Source organism: Ornithodoros turicata, chromosome 2 (assembly GCF_037126465.1).
Source record: "Ornithodoros turicata isolate Travis chromosome 2, ASM3712646v1, whole genome shotgun sequence".
NCBI lineage: Eukaryota > Metazoa > Arthropoda > Arachnida > Ixodida > Argasidae > Ornithodoros > Ornithodoros turicata.
The window spans coordinates 139,726,892-139,747,579 of record NC_088202.1 but is presented as its reverse complement, the minus strand read 5'-3'; positions in this window follow the sequence as shown (position 1 = coordinate 139,747,579).

Sequence of the window (20,688 nt, the reverse complement as noted above, 5' to 3'; positions counted from 1 at the left end):
AAAAAGTGGGTGGAGCTTCAGGTATAGGCATGACCCATTAATGGCCAGACTCCCTTTTAATATACGGCTCTGGAGTAGGCTACATCACCACGACCCCTAGCGTATGTCCCCTAGCAGCAGCGTGTGCACCCTTCCAGTCTCCTCGACCTCGGGGGTGCAATGTTAACAGACTGGTGGCATATAATGCGCACAGTGTGACGGCATAGTTCTCAAAATTAAACATGTACTTCATTGTTCTTGGGCATTACAATCATGCAGGAAAAGGGAAATAATATTTTGGTAGAATACAATGTGAGACGCGTAGATTTCGTGGCGCTTTTAATCTTGAAAGCTTCACATGGGCCAAACACCGTGAACAGCTTGCAGACACGTACGCAAAGTAATCGTTTACACGTTGGTGCATTTGTCCTTTTCGTAGCTTGGGATCTTGGTAGTTCCACACAAGAGCGCATATGTAAAGAGACAGCAGCGAGTCGGAGGGACGTCCGGGTTATTCACGAACATTGCACAGGCCTCCGCTATAATAAACAAAAAGTGAAAAATGAGTCATCTTGACAAAAGAGAGAAATCAATGAACAGATAATCGCATGTCTGATTTGCGACAGACAACCAACATGATCTGCGCAACAGTTCACAAAACATGCGAGCGACGAACGACTCTTTTGTCGCTATTTTTCAGTCCGGCCCGCGTCCGTCAGGGAATGACCAGGCCAGTCCGCCCACTAGGAGCTCCCGAAAACATCATTGCGGAATATCCAGGTACACCGTCCAAGCATACACAGACCAATACACGACGACCTTTATTGGCTGTTTAAGGACTATGGCGCAGGAAAAGGATGACGTCCGTAAAACGGTTTAAACCGTGAAGGTGACATTAATTATTCCGAAAACAAGAGGCACACCTCCACCACAAGAAACAATTCAAAACAGACATTAAATCAAACATTGTTGAGGTAAAACATTGTTCCGCTCCGGATTGCTGATTGTCAGGCTGTTTCGTCCCTAATGATGATTCGTCCCTTACATGTCCGGAAACGTCGTGAGTTTTTTAACTGAAACAGTTAAAAAACTCACGACGTTTCCGGACACAAACAACAATGTTTTATCTGTTGTGCTCACGGTGTGCTTCTTGTTTTGGAAATAAGGGAGATTCGCAGAGCATAGAAGAATCCATGCCCTCTCCAGGTCGGGAGCCGAACAGGTATGAGTGGGCAGAACACGGCCCGTGTCGAGCTCTACAACACCTTAGCGGTGGGCTAAAGCGCTCGTGGAAGGGGTCATCCACCTGATCGCAGGGTTGGACGAATCAGCTTTGTAGTCAGAGCAACACACGCTAATATGTTGCTACCTTTGACTCATCCTTGCTAGCGCAACGATAGCGGGGAGCACTGAGCGAATCTTCCTATCACACGGTGTCGTTGAGCAACAGTCCAAACCTCTTGGCGACCATATGGAAGTGATACCAAAACTACCGCGGTGTGTCACTACCAGCGCACTCGTCCCTCGTTCGCCCCTCTCAACGAGGGTAGTGATCAACGAGCTCTCCAGCCAGGCGCCTCCGCCTGTCGCTAAGGGTAGTAGGGTGTGGCGCTGAAGAAAAAAATATGGCTGAACTAACGCGAATCATTGGCGCTATTTCCCCAAAAGCGATAGCTGTCGGGTCCACCTGAGACATTGCGGCTGGGGAGAGGAAGGAATCCGCACGTCTGCGCATGCGCTGTGGATGGGTGGATGAATAGTCTCTTCTCTGCGCCATGGATAGCGCTGGAGTTAGAGAAGCGCCATGGGATGCGGCTCTTTTCGCCTCGCATAGTATGTGCAGATTCTTTTATGATACTATTTCCTTTCTTTTTCGTTTCAGTTTTATGATCATTGTTTTCACAGATGCAATTCCGAAATTTTCTCAGTAAAAGCCACTTTTTTTTGTCACCATAAGGAATATGTCTAAGGGAACGGGAGGTGCAGGTGGTTGGACAATACAGCCCGGGGTGCAATGTCTCCCCGCGTCTTCCACATTTGCTCATTTGCTTTGTATCCAAGGCGAGACAGTAGCCAGAGCGCATGCGCAGAGCGGCCGATTCTTTCCTCTCCGCACACGCGAGGCGCAACAACCGACATTACGACGCGAGACTGTGGCGCTCTCTGTGAGGCCCATGCGGAAGCACTTTACTGGATGCTTCAGACACTCTTGCGCCGAATCCAGAATCACCCCTTTATACCTCCACTTTACACCTATCGCTGTAAAAGTACGCTGCTCGCATGTTCCGTAAACTTTTGCCCATGCATATCAATGCAATTGTGGGCATACGCGTGTACGAAAAATGCGCACTGCGCAAAAGTGAAGTACATAGCCGGCTATTGACACCGAACTTAAGAATTTCAAGATGAAGGCGTAGTTGTTATTGTTAGACTAAGTTATCTAACCAGAATCTAGGTCTTTACTTGGCTAGTAAACTTTCCATTTGCTCGTCTTTGGTTATGTCTGTGTGTGCGATGGCTACTCCCGCGTCCGTCAATCTTAGGCTACGGGCCGCGGACAGCAGTTGTATTATAGACTCGTCACGAAAAAACTGTGGGGCCCTAATACATCAGCGCCCCCACCTTCGTGCCTTGTAGCTCTACGGAAGCATTCCACGAAAATGGTTGCAGTATTCAGGAAAGGTCAAAAACAAAGTAGTCCGAAATATCGGTAGCTTCCGAACTGAAGCTTCTGCTTCAGTCGTCTTTCCCGCTGGATCGCTGGGTTCTCCACTTTTCGATGTAGAGAGAAAGACATCACTTACGGCCAATTGTAGGTAACATCGTGATGGCACATTTGCCACATTCAGCATACGCAGCCACGTAGTCCGAGAACTGTGGGTTATCACCTGTTGATAACAAAGACGAAAAAGCAAATGGCAATCGTAATTATTAATGCCCTGCCTCTGGAGTTGTGCCAGTCGCAGGATCTGGGACGAAGTATCGAACATCTATGTAGCTTCATATCGCCTATATACTGCATACCACGTAGAGCCTGACGTTTTCCCTTTTTCCCTTTCTTCCTTTTTCCCTTGCTTCCTTTTTTTCTTTCTTCTAATAAATATATTTTCCCCTTGTAGTACTGCTAAACCCTTTCCTGCCAAATTCGTCTTGGGGTGCTCCGCGTTAGTGTGGGTTAAGGCGTCTCGCCCGTTGGTGTCGTGCTGACTGGGAGGAGGTGGGTTCGAATCCTACCACCGGCTGTGCTGTCTGAGGTTTTCCCTGGGTTTTCCGAAGACTTTCCAGACGAATGTCGGCACAGTTCCCCCCTGAAGTCGGCCCAGGACACATACTAATCCCCCTGTCCTCCCACTCCTTCCTGCTGTCGTCTCTCCACCTGTCCACATCTGTACGCCACTCATAGCCCCAGTTGCTTCGCGGCGCTAACACGAAAGTAAAGAAAAAAGTATCCTAGGCACAGTCGTGTCCCACGAGGGACGTTAACTACGACGTGCTGAGATTTCGGTACACGTTAAAAAATACACAGAAGGATGAAAATAATCTACGGATCGACCGCAGTGGCGATCGTCATGATTAAAACTGTCTCGCGGTGCAAAGCCGCGAATAAAGTATCGTTAAGTCTGTCATCATTTTGAGAAGTTGCCATGCAATGATATGTCATGCAAAGAAAATGAGCACTTTCGCCGTGATGTTTCTTACGTTACTGTTGTTTGGTCCACTAAAATTAGGTACACCGACGCCAAACCAACTAAGACAAGAGCAGTGGGATGCCCCAGGCAAACTGGGATACAGGGGAAAGGGGGACCATACGATGAGAAGCTGTACTTACTGTCGTCCAGTGGGACCCGCACAATGTTCGATACATTGTAGCCTGGTGACTTGGCTATTCGGAATATTGTTAGTTTTCGTGTCCTGAAACACCAGACAAATCGAGAAGAATTTCTTTCAGATTTACGATAATGCTTGACGTGAAGTTATCACTTGCACACCACATTACTTGAAAACGCTCCTGGACGTGTGTACTTACAGTGTGCCGTTTTGCAGGTATCGTAGTTCGAACGGTACCTCGCCTTTGTTTTCGAGGCAAAGTTGTCGGTTGTGAGTGCACGGCAGGAGGAGTGGGTGCTCCGTATTGGTATATAGTACATAATATGTTTTCGGAGTCCTCAAGCACTGTAAAAGACAGACAACATGAATACGTAGAGTGCGTGCAGTTTTCTGTGATTTACATCGGGACATCACTGACAGGTCTCTCATGTATTCTGTGGATCCCACTATGTCCTTCTCAGTTCCTGACCGTTTACCACGCTGTTTCACGTCCCTCCTGCACAGGCTTCGTCTCAACGTTGCCTTCACTCCCCAATTCAAGTGCCGAATCGGATACTGTGACAGCTGCCTATGCTCCAAATGTGGCGTTGAAGCGAACATTGAGCACGTCCTAATAGAATGTAAGCTCTACGAAACGGAGAGGCGGCAACTCTGTGCTCAGCTGAGTGGTGCTAGCCGGCAGACGTTCAACCTGGCTGCAATTCTTGGCCCATGTCAGAGCCATGTCCAACACCGTCGAGGACTTCTGATGTTCTTGGAGTTCCTCTTGGCTACCGGCTTGCTCCAGACGCTGTAGGGTCCACCCCTGCATCTCAAGGACCATTGGCGCTTCTTTCATGTGCTTCTTCCTTTTGTGCGACGTATAGCGTTGCGCAACCAGACGACGGGAGTTCGAGTTGGACTTGCACATAACTTCATTTTCATATTTCACATCTCATGCTTCTCGTGTAATGGGGTAGGGTACTGCTCTCAAGCGGTGAATCACCCCAGGCCATAGTCATGATTTAGTTGTTGTTGTTGTTGTTCTGTGATTTACAAAAGTCGTTCAAGGTTGACCATGCTTTTGCTCGATAAACACCAGTGAGTAAGTGTAAGTGAATAAAACTTTCGGAGGACGAAGTGCAACCCTTATCGGGTCAGGGGCACGTGCAGCACGTACAGCATAGCACCTGCAGCAGCGGCAGATATCATGGCAGCGAGTAGTGTGCCTGTAGCTGTGGAACAGCGATCAAGTGCCTTCTGAAGGAGAACGTCGAAAAAGAAGATTTTCTAAAGATTTCAGGCAGCAATGCCAACGGGGAAACTGTACTGTACTGTATAGTGTACGCAGTTCGGCGAGGACGTGATATGGTGACGACGACTGAACCAGGTTGACACGTTCGTCCAACTGCAGTCATCCAGTGAACATCACCGGGCGATCCTCGAGAACCGGCGAGTAACTGTTCGGGACATTGCAGCCCAGCGTTATATTAGTGTCGGCAGTGTGGAGACAATCATTCACGAGCACGGTGCAAAGTAAATGTTCTGAGGCTGGAACACGCAAACCGACAAGCACAACAGAGACTCAAGCTTGAAAACATGAACGCCGCTCTCTGTCGGTTTGACTTTTGTCTGACTGTCTGTCTGACTATTCGCGGGCACTTATACTATTCCGTTAAGTCTGTGCAAGATGGGTTCCCCATCACCTCACGGAGCGCAGATGACAATCTCTGAGCACCTGCTGATGCGGTTTTTGATCAGAGGTGGACGAATTTGTGCAATCAATCATCACATGCGATTAAGCCTCGATGCGTCACTTCGCACCAAAGACAAAAAGAAGGTTATTTGCGTCGGAAAAAATGGATGTCCGTCGGACATGTCTAGGAGCTCCATGACGGACGTCTCTGGTGGTTTATCCGCAGGATGTCCCGTCGAGGCTGTTTCAGGCATAGGTCAAATCAAGTCCCGAACGGTATGTTACATGGAGCATGTATTGCGAGAGAGAGAGAGAGAGGAGGTGAGGGAAACGCATCATGCTGCAGCAGTGCGAAGTTCTGCTTTCGATGGAGCAACTGAACATCTCAAACGAAACGCTGTAAGAAACACGACGTTATCTTCACGGAGAGTGAATACTCCAAGCAATTCTTCACGTTAGTGTTGGTTGTGCATATAATCTAATTAAACTTAGACACCTCACCCTTCATTTTGACTCACAGGCGACCAGGAATCTAGAAACCTACGCGAAAGCTCGCGGCACAAGCAATTTATGGTATCTGTTTGTAGGCAATGCTGTGCCGCCTTCCTTTGTGAGATGTTCGTGCTGTGTGGTCTTTGGGGCTTCTATTTTTCTATCTTTTTTTTTTTTGTTTTTGTGCATAAAAAAAAGCCGCGCTCATCGACCGGTGCGAAACAAAGTATGATAATCCGCGATTTTGCATCGGGAGACAAGTATGAAGTTGCCAAAATCGTGTTCTATTACATGCTCACTTCTAAAAACTAGTTGCATTGAGCGTAGCTACGTGCGGAAGTAGTGTCCCATACACATCCCACCGACGATCCGGCATGATTATATTACAATACCCAGAGATATACCGCGAATGAACGGCCGCTGGGATCCCTTTAGGTCGTCCTGTAAACATCCACCACAAAAATACAGCACATCCGACGGCCATCACGATCTCCGAGCCTGATAGCCTCGGGATGTCCACAGGTCTGCTCTGTTACGTCTTGTACGTTATTTCTCAATTCGACCAACATGATTTGACGTCCACTTATGTATCCATTGTCCTCCTGAGGCGGTTTTTTGATGAGGGCTTAGCAAAATTTTAGTACGGAGATTTAGTGAGTTCTTCGTGGGTGAACGGTTCTTGAGTATAGTCCACGGCCACGACGGATGAGCGCGTACGTGTCTCGAAGCGATCGGACGTCTTCTGGACGTCTTCTGGGCTGGACGTCTTCTCCGATCATGGAAGTTGGAACAGTTCGCAGACGAGCTGAAACGGTTCTTTAAGGGAGGGGAGGGGATATGTTTATAAAATTTAAAAAAAACGAGGAAAGGTTAGTCAGGCAGAGACCGACTTGCTATTCCTTTCATTCAAAGAAAACGAAAAAATAAATAAACAAAACGAAGAAGGAAAGGAAACAAAAAAAGGAAAACGAAAAAGGATAGCAAACGAAAGCAAAAAAAAAAAAAAAGGAGGTTCCTTTGAGGGCTCCGTAAGCACCAAGTATTTAGCTTGCGAAATGATTATCTGCTACATGAAGAAGTTGTAGCTCATTCAGCGCCTCCACATCTTGATGGCAATAGTTGCCACCGAATGCGGTGAAACACCAACGCGAAACGGCAAGGTTGACGCGGTGCACTAAAACCACGAAGATGACGCGCAAGATCATAGTCTACCCTAAAGGAGTCGCATCCGGGAACCCATCTATGAAACAGATACGACTATGTTATCTGCGTCGGCCGAAAATCTACTTCGCTATTTATTTCCTCCGAAAAGTGCTTTGATATTAAATACACGAATCTTAAAGATCAGCTTCAGAGGCCCCGGCGGCGTGACGTCGCTCCCTAAACGGAGGATTGAGAGTGCGGCGTTCAGACAAGAAAGGCGCCGTTAATGGCGGCGGCGTTAACGGGGCGTCTAGACGCCCCGTTAACTGTGTGAGACGCCCGTACGGCCGAGGGCATTCTTGTTCTCAGGTTCGCCCCCTCATTGATTTCTAGGGAGTCACATTTTCTCGTTTTCCCAAAGAGGGAATTCCGGCATATTCTCAACATCCAACGTCTGCTCTTCTCACGTATTCCACCGAATAAGAGTCAAACTACGCCGCTCTTTCGCGTGGAATTTTCTATACCGTGGTCAGTGGTTAAATAGTGAATGAATAAAATGACACTGTAGTCTGGAAACCAACTGGAACGGGTGCCACCGTCCATCTAACGTCACGCACTTTCCGAACTTTGTTTGTGCGCCCTTTCAAAATCATGGTGCCTTCTACATGATACGTCTCTATTTTTTCATGCTTGGTTGAGAGTAAACAGTATTAAAGCAAGAGCCTTATCGGAACAGCCGTTGTGCAGGTACAGCCGTTGCTTTAGAGAACAACGCGACGGTCTCGCGTTCCAAAATTTTCCGATCTCCTATAAAGCTACCGCATTTAGTGCGATTGCTACAACGATCACGGATAGAGCCATTTTCCACGTCTACTTACTTTGTCAATGTCTTGGTACTCTTGGAGAATTGGATTGACTGAATCCGGCGGTCCCGATGCGCTGACTAGTGCGCATTGTATCGCGAAAAGATAAGCCACGGAAAGCATGGTAAATTGTAGTTCTGGAGTGGTCTGCACAGATTTTATACGTATGTTTCCTGGCGAGGAGCAACTCCTGCCTCTCAGATGTGGGTGTTGGAACAACAACCTGCTGCTTTTCCGACCTGGTACGTGCTCATGATTTCAGGTCAGTGATTTCGCTGCTTCACGTTCAAGCTGCGCTCTATTTCATAGAGTACGTGCGTCATGAAAGTTAGCGCTGTCAGGTGCATGTCGTATCAGAATTTAACTTTTTCACTACTTTGGGTCTTTCATGTTGCCTAGTTACATGTATCTGCTCTACTTTCCTCGACTTCCTCCACACGACATACCTCACGAACAAATTATGAGTTGACCTTTCATGTCATCTATACATCACGCCACCCTCATCATCTTATACTTCATCTTTGTGATATATTTTGATTTAGGAATAGCAACCCGGCCTTCGGTCCGGCTGACCTTTCAGAAATAAACGTAACCCCCCCCCCCCCCCCCCTGCGCAAATGGTACCTTTGGTGTTTCCAGCATCCCCTGGCTCTCGATATTAGTCGCCTTTGAGCGTCGACGGTGCAATCTTAGAACAGAATTGCACCACGTTGAACCCCAACCATTGAACAAAATATTACCGTTTTTACTCCTGATTTGTGGAAAGCGCAGAGCGCACGTCTTTCTGTAATAATTAATATAACTGCTTAAGTGTCACAAAAAGGCGTACCTCCCCTTTGTCAACGAGTTAAGAAAGAAAACGATATTATTCAGGATGATGGTCAGCTAAAAGCGTGCAATGCGGTGAAGTTCTGTTCTGCCAAGGGCCATCATGACACAAAAAAATCAGAAGAACGAAGTTATCTCGTTAACAATATAGGAGTTCTCATCATCGGCACACAAAAACAACACTATCTCTTAACGGAACTGTTCCGGGGATGCACATTAGGGAGTTTCCGGGAACCGGCACGGTGCTTATATGGCCGAGGGGTGCAAGGTCGAGTGCGGCACGGAACTTCAGGAAGCCGGAAGCCCCGTCATTCGGGAACAGGAGTGAGACATCTCTATGATGCACGTCACGCCGTCTCTCGTAAAAGAACAGAAGAAAAATATTTTCCCTGAGGCACTGTAAAAGTTATTTCACAGAAAATAATGGCCAGCTCTCACTTGGCGACGCCCGACGCGGTGTCGTAAGCAGGCTGCCGAAGTAGAGGCGCATTTCCGCCGCCCCGTCAGCGCGCACTATTTTCGTGTTCCCACCACAGTAGCATTCCGTCGTCCAAAGCAGGCGAAAAATCAGGGGGCGTGGCCCTCCTGTGTCACCTAATTGGTCGCCAGCTGTCGCTCTCGGCAGCTCTCGCCGACGTGGTAAAAGAAGGCCGGCATGGCAGTTTTTTTGACTCGACGTCTCCCCTCTCCCGACTCGGGAAATGCGCGTCTACTTGCGCCGCCCGCTGATGACGCGACGCTCGAGCGTCGCCAAGTGAGAACTAGGCCTAAATGTACTCACACACGTATATTCGACCAATAAGATATTGTGCAATTTACGAAACGGGACGTTTGAGCAGTTCTAACCCACCACAGCTCCCCACACGGAATGGCATCCAAAATGGCGACAGCAGTCTTTTCGGATATTTGCTGCGGCGAGTTTCTGTCCTGTAGGCTGAATGACGATTAGCCGGAAATATCGATACTCCACGAGGTTTTCGAGGAACGGAACTTCGTGAGGAACCATTGCGCCATCAGGGGAACACGTGGCTGCTGCAGAGTAGATGCAATCAATCGAGTCGTTCATGCTTTACTTTCGTTCGGGAAGCGAACCGATCGTCACCCCGAAGCGGCCGAGTTGATCACCGCGCGGGAAGTACAACCCTCATGGAGTAAAGCGCATGCGCGTCGCTACCTTCAACAACAGATGTGTTTCTCAGTGATAATGAATATTTACCTGCAATTATCAGTCGCTACCAGAGCGCAGATTTTCATGAAGATGCACTTTTATTTTCTCAATGTGGTTTCGCGTCTGGATGAAAAAAAAAAAAAGCGTCTTTGGTCTTGATTTGAGGCTGATTAGAAGGGTTCTGCTGTGCATATAAATGTATGTTTTGCACGTAATGAAATATTTCGAATGAAAATTCATGAATAATACGTGTTTTAGCATTAACATACTTTTGTGTAGAAATATGCGGGAGCATTCTTTTCTCTCCTGTGAGATTTTGCTGGTTTCCGGTTTCCGAAGTGCTTGGCTGCAGCATGCCACCATCTTCTCGTAGGATTGATCATCTTAGGATTGAGCTTCAGGTGAGTCAATACGTAGTCTCTGATGGACCCCCCGCAAGCGATATATATGTTCATGCCATGTCCAGCTGTGTACGATGATGTCATCGATATATACCAGGCAAAGCTCTGGAGGTAGCTCAGACAGGACAGTCTCCATAAGTCGTTGCAACGTCGCATTCGCGCTGCATAATCCGAATGGCATAACTTGAAATCGCCACAGTCCTCGGCTTGTGGTGAATGCCGTCTTCTCCTTGTCCCCCGGAGCTACTTCAACCTGGCAATAACCGCTGCGTAAGTCCAGAGTGGAGAAGCGCGTCGCACCTATCAATACATGTAAAGCGTTATCAATGCGGGGTAACGGATAAGAGTCCTTTAACTCCATTTAGGCGCTGGTGGTTCACATAAAATCGTGTGGAACCTCCTCCTTTTTGACGAGCACTGTCGGCGATGCTCAAGGACTACAAGAGGGCTCGATCACGTCTTGACTCCTCATGTCTTGGATGAGCTGGTCGATTTCCCCGATGCTACTCAGTGGTCGTCGTCGGGGCAGCTACTTGATGGCAGGTTCGGTATCAGTGCCGATACGGTGCAAAGCGGCGAGAAAACATCGTTGGAAGACACTTCGGAGTTAGCAAGACGCTTGCAAAGATTCGTACGTGGTACTACTGGCTGGAACACCAGAAGGACGTAGAATTATGGTGAGAAGAACCGCGCACCCGGACAAGATCTAAACTCCAGCAATGTGTTTCCGGGGTGCCATTTGAGAGAGTGGCCCTGTACATTTTAGGACCCTTACCCACGACAACGCGTGGCAACAGGTACGTCCTCGTTGTCATGCACTACTTCACGAAGTAGTGCATGGTGTACGCACTCCCGAACCAAGAGACGATTAAAGTGACGGACGCGCTAGTGACCGAATGGGTTGCCCGTTCCGAGACTCCCATGCAGCTACACTCGGATCAGGGTCGTATAACTTCCAGTCACAACTCTTCCACGATATGTGCAGGTATCTTGGTATCGCGAAGACTCGCACTAGGCCGTTACATCCACAGTCTGACGGTATGGTTGAGAGGTTCAACCGTACGGTAATGCAGCACATTAGCCTCTTCGTGGCCGAGAACCAGAACATCTAGGACGTTCCTCTCTTCCTTTTGTCCTACGGGACTGCACCCCACGAAGCCACCCAGGAGACGCCGGCAATCATGCTTACTGGCCGCGACCTGCGTCTTCACGCGGCTTAGCCCTTGCGTCGGCTTTAGATTACTGAGCATACCGCAACCGGCGCCTCAGACACGTTCAGACACTTACCTTCAGACACCGGGCACGCGACTGGAGATTGTCCACAGGTTTGCCAGGCACCATGTGCAACAAGCCTTGGCCCATATGAAGACACGCTATGACTTGAGAGCGTCTGGCGGTGAATTCTCGGAAGACAGTCTGTCTGGTTATACGAGTATAGCCCAACGCGGAAACGTGGGCTCTCGCCGAAATTGCAGCGTCCCTGGCAAGGACCCTACGTTGTAATGAAGCGGTTAATGACGTGGTGTACTGCGTCATGGTGGCTGGACGATCCAGACCTCTTGTCGTCCACGCAGACCATCTGGCACCATACCGAGGAGCTACCGCCACTCCAGCTCTGCCCGACGCCGATGCCACCATTACCCGCAACAGGGGGAGGAGGGAGAATAGTGTTGCGTTGGATAAAGAGGAGACTATTGGGCCGGTCACGAACACGTGCGCTGGTGCGAACAGAATTCTGTGTGACGGGCTTGGACAGATCTGGCTTCTAACCCTCCCTGCGTGTAACAATATCTTCATGTGTTGCTGCATATTTCAAAGATTTGTAGTGCGTAGTTAATGCATAATTCAGGTGTATTAGTGCATGTTTATCTGTGCTACAGTCACCACACAATAAAGGACTACAGCAAAGCCTGTATATAACAAAATTGCATATATTTGCACTTTAGTTCGTTAAATGGAGGAGTTAATTAAATCGATCACGCAAAAAATTGCCGACCCCCGTCTTGTAGTACGTCGCGTTCGATGCTATAGAACAGTCCTCCACACATGAGGGACAAACGCATCACAAAATAACAAGTTTTGTTACCAGATAACACTTTTTACTTTATTTACAACGTATTTAGAAGCCAATCATGGCCGAACAAAGTAGTCCATGAGCTTTGCGTGGACCGTCCTCGTTAATGTCGGAAGCACGCAACATTCATATGTCCAGACGACCTCCACTGCCTCCTCCTGGTTTTCTTGAGCAGTCGCGTAACGGTGCAACATGTTAATGGCTTTGAGGACCTCTGCAACGGTAAACGGCTGCTCTTCGTCCGGTCCGCTGTCGCAGCTTTCCGCAGCATTCCGCAGCATTCCCTGTGTTACAAACTGAGCTGACGATGTCGTCGTCGTTCAGCTCTTCAGTGGCTACGACACAACTGCCATTCTTGACGTAGTCGAGTACCTCTACGCCGAGGCTATGCGAGGCTTCTACTTTTGTGAGCAAATTCAGCCACAGGTTGACCAGTAGCCTGTCGATCAGGCGTCGGCAGTACGCAAACTTGATACTTGATACAAATTTGATCCAACGGCTGAATCAAAGAGGTGCAGTTCGTGGGGAAGAAGTGCACTTGCACATTACTTACGAGGGGTGTTCAAGTCAAACCGGGACTTTCTGTCTCCTGGGTGTACAAATGGCTCGCGCTACGTCTTTTTGGTCATTTTCACACGCGACAGGCCTCCGCGTTCACCACGTGATGGTCCAAAGTTTGTGCAAAACAGAAGACACGTGCTGGACAAGATTGCCGACAACGAGGTGAGCGCGTACATCGAACAGCGAATTGCCATGAAATTCCTCGCGAATGAAGGCGCTAAGTCGTCTGAAATTCACAGAAGACTTCAGGCTCAGCATGGCCACGATACACTTAGCCGCAACAAAGCGTTTGAGTGGTGCAAACGGTTCCGAGAAGGTCGTACATCAGTGCAGGACGACCCCGGCCGGGGCGCCTCAGAGCCCAGTGTCAGAGTTCCTGAGAACATCCAACTTGTGGAACGCCTGATCCTCAAGAAACGACGGATAACATGTCTCGATATCAATAGTGCATATAGTGCGATCAATAGTGCATATTACTGCCAGATTCTCAGGGGTGCGCCCAAGGCGCTGAAGCAAAATCGGCCGGGCCTCATCAACAAAGGAGTCCTCCTCCTACAGGGCAATGTACGCCCGCATACCGCACATCTCACGACACGCACCTTACAGGAACTTGGCTGGGAGTTGCTGCCACATCCCCCTTACGCCCCTCGAGGGCGTTCAAGTCAAACCGGGACTTTTCATTTTTCGCAAAAGTAAAATGAACTTACAGGCAAAAAATTAGTTTTATTTTTCCACGTAATCTCCAGCTGCCACTAATGTACTGGTCTCAGAGTTTCACGAGGGCTTGGATGCCAGCAGCGTAGAAATCCTTACCGGCGCGTAGTAGCCATGGTTGGACCTCATTCTTGACCTCGTCGTCGCAGCTGGGCCCCCAAGGAACGCCTTCAGTGGCCCGAAGAGATGGAAATCGCTAAGGACGAGGTCTGGACTGAAAGGGGAATGTGGCAGGGGGAAAAAGAGAATGGGGAAGAAATGCGTGCGTGCTTGTGAACAACTGCTCGGCGCACCACATTTAATGTCTGCATCTCTCGTAGATGCAGACACTGGAGGCGTTCCTTGGGGGCCGCCACTTCAGCTGCGACGACGAGGTCAAGAATGCGGTCCGATCATGGCTACTACGCGCGGGTTAGGATTTCTACGCTGCTGGCATCGCTGCTGGCATCCAAGCCCTCGTGAAACGCTGGGACAAGTGCATTAGTGCAGCTGGGGATTACGTTGAAAAATAAAACTAATTTCTCGCCTGTAAGTTCATTTTACTTTTGCGAGAAATGAAAAGTCCCGGTATGACTTGAACACCCCTCGTAAATCGGATTTGCATAATAACGCGGAACAGGGTGTAGAAGTAAGATGCCCATAAGCTTTTCTGGCGGTTGAGAGGCAGCTAAGAACAACAACACAACAACTTTATTACCAGATGCATCGAATAAACTCAATGCGTTCACGGCAGCATTCGATTGTTCGCTTCAACTTGAAGACGGGAGTGAACCTGAAGACGGGAGTGGCGTAGAATTGGGCCCTCGTCTCGCTCAGGCGCCCGACGCGACGCTCGCGCTGCGTGAAGCAGGTCGTGCAGTAAAGCTTCCCAAAATGAGCACGCTGCACCCAATGCTTTTGGGCGACGTGTCCTCGAAAGAGGTGCGCGTTCCACAAACTTTTTAAAGCTGCTACGGTTCACACCTGTCGAGGGACGGACACGAAGAAACTGTACGCATTTTTGTCCTTGTAACTCGTCCATTTCCTTTCGCGATAAAGACGAAAATCCCTCGATCTTTGCGATCACTACGCACACAAAAAATGATGTTTATTGTATTTCGTATTCTATCGGTTAACCTCGTTCAGAGGCTCCGTACACAAAAATATAAGTATATCCTGCGGCGTGAACAGCTTGCAGACGTGCACGCAAAGCAATGGTTTACACGCTGGGGCATTTGTCCTTTTCGTAGTTCGGGATCTTGGTGCTTCCACATAAGAGCGCATATGCAAAGAGGCAGCAGCGACTCGGAGGGACGTTCGGGTTAGTCACGAACATTGCACATGCCTCAGCTATAATAAAAAAGAAAGAAGAAAATGAGTCATCTCGACAAAAGAGAAGTAGAAACAAGGAACACATAGCCGCACTTCTAATTTGCAAACAGCCACGGTACAGGGTTGGCACAAGAGTTCGTGGAACATGCGAGCGGCGTATTGTTTTCTCGATGCAACACTCGAGAGATTGACACAGTATTTTTCGGGCCGGCCCAGCCAGGACATTCCGAAATGACCGCAATAGACCTTTCGAGAAAAGCGCCCGCGCCCCCAAGTGAGCGGCGCAAGGCGTCTTGGGGATGTTTGAGAGACCCTGCTCTGTCGTCTGCTTTTTCCTGAGAGACCACGTGAGATGTTTAGCGATGCTTTTACTTTGTGAGCAATTAATGTCGTCTACTGTTGGCCTACAAAGAGCGCATGGCTTGCTCTCGAGAACACTCGCTGCGTCTACCGCGTCCGTTACAACCGGCGAATTCTAAAACAAAACGCAATCGAACGAACACTTTCACAGAGAGATGCAACCAGAGTGTCTGCATCTCCATGGTGTCTGCGCATGCCCCTACAGCAACACGCAGGAAGCTGGCACTCCAACTTCCCATGATACCACGGGCGCCACAGGTGGCGCTGGCTTTTCTCAAAAGGTCTATTATGGCCGGCCGGTCTGCGAATGACCAGGCCAGCCCAATCGCTCGGAGCTGCCGAATAACCATTCCGGAATATCCGGGTACACGGTTCAAGCACACAGCGACTTTTATTGGCTGTTTGAAGATTATTGCGCAAGAAAAATTCGCTCTTTTCGATATTCAGAGTGTTGAAAATTGTCCCAAACTCCGGAGGTGAACATTAATTATTCAGAAAACAAGAGGCATACCGGCACCACAACAAACAATTTAAGATGGTTAAAACATTAAATCAAACATCGTCGCTCCGGATTGCTGAATGCCAGGCTTTTCGTTCCTAATGACGATTGGTCCGTTGCAAGTACCCGAAGCGTCATGAGTTTTTGAACTGTTTCTAAAGAATGTTTTATCTGTTGTGCTGCCGCTGCACCTCTTGTTTTCGGGATAAAGAATATTCCCAGTGCATAGAGCAATCCATGCCCGCTCCAGGTCCGGAGCCGAACAGGTACGAGTGGGCTGAACCCTGCCCGTGTCAATCTCTGCAAGGGTTGCGGAGTTGCCACTCCGAAGTTGGAATGATTCCGGAATCATTCCAGATTTAGCAGATCCCGGTATGGAATTGGAATGGCGGAAACTGTACTAGGAATGGGAATGGAATGATCTGGGTGCTCCGGTGGCAGTTTTTGTTTCAACGTGCTGGTTTCTGCCCCTGTGCCCTTTGCACCGCTCCTGGACACGGTCAAGATGTGAAATATCCTTGTCTTTGTGCTTTTTGCGTGCTTGGTAATGACAAGCTCCTCTAGCACTGCTGGACTTGCCAGTATGGTTACTGGTCCTTTTCTTTTATTGAGGGAATCAGCGGAATGGATTTGGGTTGCCAAGCCATTCCAGAAGTGGGAACTGACCATACCTTTTCATACCGAGGAATTGAAAGGAATGGAATTATCGTAAATCTCCATTCCTCTGAATGGAATTGGACTTCATTATTTCACTATTACCGGCATTACACGTGAGACTGTGGTGCTCTCTCTGAGTCGCAGGCGGAAGCGCTTTACTGGATATCCTTCAGGCACCCTTGTGCTTATTCCAGAATCACCACCTTTATACCGCCACTCACTTTACCGCTATCGCTGTAAAAGTGCGCAGTTCGCACGTTCTGTAAACTGTTGTCCAGGCCTGTCAATGCAACTGTGGCCAAACGCGTGAACGAAAAATGTACACTGCGCAAAAGTGGAGTACCTATCCGCCTAATGACACCGACCTTCAGAATTTGGAGATGAATGCGCAGTTGTTATTGTTGGGCTGTCGTCTAACCAGAATCTAATTAGTTACGTGGCTAGTAAACTTTCCATATGCTCTTGTTTGGTTATGTCTGTGAGTGCAATGGCGACCCCCGAGTTCGTCATTCTTCGGCTATGGGCTGTGGACAGCAGTTGCATTATAGACTCCCCACGGAAAACTGTGGGGACCAATACACCAGCACCCCCAGCTTCGTGCGTAGTAGCTCTACGAAAGCATTCAATGAAAGTGATAGCAGTATACAGAGGACAATAACAAAGTAGTCCGAAATACCGACAGCTTCCGACCTAAAGCGTATGCTTCACTCGACTTTCCCGTTGGGTTTTCCACTTTTCTATGTAGAAAGAAAGGCATCACTTACGACTAATGGTAGGTAGCGTCGTGAGAGCGCAGTTGCCACATTCAGCATACGCAACCACGTAGTCAAAGAACTGTGGGCCATCACCTGTTGATATCAAAGACGAAAAAGCAAATAGCAATCGTAATTATTAATGTCCTCCAAATCGGCTGCAACAATTGTTCTTCGCCAACTCACTTTGAGCCTGCTTCATCGCGATGAAGGCAGAATTAAAATCTTTACTGATGGCTCATCGACACAGACGGGCTCTGCCTGTACATTCGTAATCCCTGAGCTGTCGATTGAACGAAGCGCTAGGCTGTCGCACCCGACGTCGGCTGCTGCGGCCGAGCTGCATTCCATTCGTATGGCGCTTTCCTTCATTGGGACCCGTCAACCACCCATGCACTGAATCATATACAGTGAGTCCAAAACCGCCCTCCAAGCTCTGCAGTGCACCATGGGCTCGAGCTCCCTCGCTCCACTGGTGTGTGACGTCCTCAGGGAGTATTCGTGTGCTGTCACACAGACACGTAACATCACCTTGCAGTGGATCCCAGGTCATTGTGGCGTCCCTGGGAATGAGGCTGTCGACCTACTTGCGAGACGAGCTCATGTGGCACGTGGCGTACCGACGCACCCTACGTATTTCACCCAAGCGGACGCGAAGCAAGCAATTGGCACTCTTATGAGACGTCTGTGCAGTGAACACTGGCGCAGAAGTGTCCCTTCTACGTCGTTCCTGCGCAAGATGGACCCAGGTCTCCGTTTTTATATGCTGTCAGCGCTTCCTCGACCCATCACGTCGCTCATCTACAGGCTTCGCCTCAACGTGCCATACAGTGGACGACTTTTGTTTAAGCTCGGCATGGTCCCGTCCCCCAACTGCGGTCTGTGTGATGTAGTTGAGGACGTGCATCATATACTCCAAGACTGCCCGAGGTATAGTGCACATCGTTGTACCCTTGTGTCGTCCCTGTCCCGCCTGGATAATCGGCCATACTCCACCGAAAAGGTTCTTGGGTGCTGGCCAGCAAATCAGCTCATACCTGCCATCCGCGCCCTTCTCGTCTCGACGGACCTCTCTGACCCATTGTGACGCTCTTTGTTTTTGTGCATTGAGATTTCGCTTTTGGTGCCAAGCTAGGTGGTGATGTTCTCATTTATTCTATTTCCGTTCCGTTTCAAAGCGTCGAGTTTTGTGTAGTTTCCCTGTCTTTCCTTAATAACGCGTCCTGGAGTAGCCAGTCCCGAGTGGCTCGAGACTAACATCTCCATTTTCTCTTTTAAAAATCAGTCAATCAATCAATGTCCTCCAATTGGAGTTGTGCCGGTCACAAGACCGGGACGAAGCATCGAACATTTATAGGCGTGTTTGCATGAATACGACACAAGCGAATCGAATACAATCGGAGAGAGGACGATACGCCACCGTTTACATGGATGCGCATCGAGCTCAGATCGGAGGTGGCGGTGCGGGTATACCAGCGGATACCCGCGCAAGTTTTCTTGTTTGCGGGTACACATTTCCGTGTCATCGCGGGTTGTGGGTAAGGTGCGGGTAGACCCGCACTATCTCCGCGGATAACGCGGGTATACCCGCAATACCCGCAGGCGCAGAACCAACTCGCCAGATTTTGGTGTATAACCTGATTCGTGGCGAATATTTAGCAGAAAATATTCTCCAAGATGTTTCATATCGAATTCATCATCTCAAAATAAAGTTGTTGTTGTTTGCCACATAGGGTTAACTTTGGCCATCTTTCGACACCAAGACTAAGCTGCCAATCATGTCGGCAGTGGCCACAGCGACTTACTGTTGGAAAAGTGGCTCGTTAATGGACAGTGTCCTCAGTATCAGTAAACCATTTCGTGCTGACACGATCATGTGGCTTAAGTGAAACATGCGTACGCATTGGGCTGTGGGTATATCGACGGGTATGGGGCGGATAGGCGTCGGGATGTGCGGGTGCGGATGCGGATTGTGCTCCCGCGCGTGCTGTGCGGTTGCGGATACGAATTTTCATACCCGCACTCATCTCTAGGTGGCGCGACGCCGTGTCATATCGGAAAGTGTGAGGCGCACTTCCGCAAATACTGCCGTTTCCGGTGCCCCGCTACCTTCGCACACAGCATCTACGCCCCTTTTTCAAACGTACTTCAGCATGAAACCTGCTCATACGGCTGCAAACACTGCTGCTTCTTTCAGTGTAGACCAGGTCCCCCAAACTCACCTCGGAAAAGCGTGCAACGAAGAAGGCCGCCACTAGATACCCCACCGTTGCCGTTCCGGATCACTTCAGCGCGCTAAGTTTAGCGGCAAAATGCTTTTGTTGTTTCTGCGAATGAATCTAGTCTTTATATGTCCAAATAAAACGCGTATAACAACTTTCTGTGTCGTGTTTCACTTTTTGGTCCCGTTTTTAAACGTGTTGAGCGATCGGAAGGATCTAGTGCACGTCTGCGTGCATCACATAGCGTACCTGTCGTACCAGGCGCAGTCGTCCATTTTTCTGTCGGTGACTTGGCCTGGCTTGGATTGTGCTTCAACTGGATCTTTAGCGCGCTACAATCCAACGCAAGCCAACGTCTGGTAACAATGGGATATCTAAGGGCGGCCTCCGGCATTGCACGCATCGGGATAGGAACAAATACATGGGAAAATGGCGACCTTGGGGGACCTGGTGTAGACTAACCTACCCATCCGAAGCGGAGTGTGCCTGTGAGCTCCCTAATATTATCATTTTGTGATATATAGAATAGAAAGAGTATAAAATAGAAAGGGTGAAAGCCCTTCCCTGTTTTAGAGAAAATGAATTAAATCCTACAGTTAACCCATATCCGGTTTCGGTTGCTCCGTGACGTCACTGTTGTTCCCGGCGAAATTGTGCAAGACGACACAACACTCAGCGCTTGTTTGAGGTGCAAAGTGAGATTTTGGTGAGACACTTGACCCAGTTGGAATTGGCGATTTGTTTAATAACTTATGTTATTCCTAACTATGTATAGCTTGTAACATTTTCTATTCAGGTGTTGATGCTGTAAATCAGAGAGACGCCCCTGACAAATGTTTATGCTATCTAGGCCAAATCTGTGACGAGAACGAGGTCGAAACTTTACAACACTTGGTTGGATGCTTATACCACAATACTTACGTCGTATATAATTGTCTGTAATCCGTTTGAGAAGTTATAATCTTATTACATGCAGTAGAAATGAGCACTTTTGTCGTGATGTTGCTTGCGTTACTGTTATTTCGTCCAGTAAAACTTTACACACCGACGCCAAACCATGCCCACCTATACCAATAGCGGTGTGGGATACCCCAGGCAAATTGGTACACAGGGGAGGGGGGACCATACGACGAGAAGCTGTACTTACTGCCATCCAGTGGG